This window comes from Nerophis ophidion, linkage group LG23 (assembly GCF_033978795.1).
Source record: "Nerophis ophidion isolate RoL-2023_Sa linkage group LG23, RoL_Noph_v1.0, whole genome shotgun sequence".
NCBI classification, from domain to species: Eukaryota; Metazoa; Chordata; class Actinopteri; order Syngnathiformes; family Syngnathidae; genus Nerophis; species Nerophis ophidion.
Genome location: NC_084633.1, coordinates 25,975,521 through 25,977,652, shown reverse-complemented (window position 1 = coordinate 25,977,652; position 2,132 = coordinate 25,975,521).

The window sequence follows — 2,132 nt, the reverse complement described above, 5'->3', positions numbered from 1 at the left end:
AACGGTATATATATATATATATATACATATATGTGTGTGTGTGTGTGTGTGTGTACATATTATATATTTGCATAAGGGATATATAATGAATAATAAATATAATTTGATAATTTTTTTTGATTGATTAATTGAAACTTTTATTAGTAGATTGCACAGTACAGTACATATTCTGTACAATTGACCACTAAACGGTAACACCGAATAAGTTTTTCAACTTGTTTAAATCGGGGTCCACGTTTATCAATTCATGGTAAATTATAGAGTGTGTGAAAGTTCGATTTCCACCATGTTTACTTGTGTGACGACTTTCTTAAAGTTTTGTAATCAATCAGAAATATCAAGGAGCTAAAATGCACCAGATATGGACAAGTGTGGTGAGTGTTTTGCATTTTCCCATCATGCTTTGTTAGGATTTAAATGAGTGTAATTTTGATTTTTTTTTTTTATGGTGCATTGTTGTTTTTATTATGCTCACAAAGTTCAATGAGCAGGTTGTGTTATGTGTGACCTTGTCTGTTGAAATTTTGTGTTTGTTTTTTTTGCACCATGTTAATGGAAGGTTGTTTGGGGTATGTTATATAAGTAAATGCTGTGCATGAATTTGAGCCAGAGTATAATTAAAGTTATTTGGCTAGATATACATCACTCACTGGGTGATAATAGAATGACTATATATAAATGTCTTTTTTTTTATTAAAGTAAATGCAATCCTTCTGTGGGCATGATTCTGTCAGGATTGTTTGTTGACGAACCCCATGATGCAGAGAAGGAGGCAGGCATTGAATGGGAAAACATTGTTTAATTAAAACTAAACAAGAACAAATAAAAAGCATGCACATTGGCGGAATAACAAACTAAGGGAGCTAGCACTGGAAGCTAGAAAACAAAAAGGAACTTTAGCATGGAAGCTAGTGGATAGCAAACAGAAAAACTGGACATAACTAATGGCTAACAAGAACAGCTTACCGCCACAACGACCAGGACAAAATGTAGCATGACAGGTAATAGCTGAAAATAATCACAGACACGACAAGAGCAACATATGGCAACGACAAGTCCGAATGACAATTCAATGATCCAGCAACTGACACAAGACAAAGCAGGTACAAATAGGAGCAGGCTGATTGGCAACAGGTGTGGCCAGGTGCCAATCAGCCGCAGCTGAGGAGGAACACAGCACTCAGAGAACAAGACAGGAAGATGACAAAATAAGAGCACTAGACAGGAACTAAAGACAGGATATACTAAACACAGAGGAAATAGACAAATGCAGAGGAAAAAACTAAAACATAGACAAACTGTCAGGGGAAAGCCTGACAGATTCCTTAGAAATCATGACGTGTCGCAGGCCAAATTGAAGACGTCGGCGGGCTGTAGTTCAGACATCTGATTTAATCAAAAACTGTTAACAATTCAATGTTTTTTCACCATTTTTGTACTTGTCGACCGTAATTCCACAAAAGACATCCTGGATGAAAACCAACGTTTCCCGTTCAACCTGATAGAGCTCGAGAGGTCCTGCAAAGAGGAATGGGTGAAATGTCCCAAATATAGGTGTGCCCATCTTGTGGCATCGTATTCAAAAAACAGTTGAGGCTGTGATTTCTGCCAAAGGTGCATCAACTAAGTATTGACCAAAGGGTCTGAATGTACCTGTTTTATTTAGCATTTTTTAATACAGTTGCTAAATGTTTTTTCAAACCCCGAGTCATATCAAAGACTATAAAAATGGGACCCTTTATCTCCCTGCTTGGCACTCAGCAACAGGGATTAAATGGGGGGTTAAATCACCAAAATTATTCCCGGGCGCGGCCACCGCTGCTGCTCACTGCTCCCCTCACTTCACAGGGGGTGGAACAAGGGGATGGGTCAAATGCAGAGCATAATTTCACCACACCTAGTGTGTGTGCGACAATCAGTAATAATTCAACTTTAACATTAAATAAATAAACAACTGTTTCGCATTGCTATTATTGGGTATTGTCTGTAGAATTTTGAGGACAAAAGTTTCATCTCATTCCATTTTGGAACAAGCCTGTAACTGAGCTAAATGTGGATAAAGTACCTTCTGGATGCACTGAAACTGTGCCAGTTTGCAGGAACTTTCCAGAAGTGCTAAATATAGACACAGA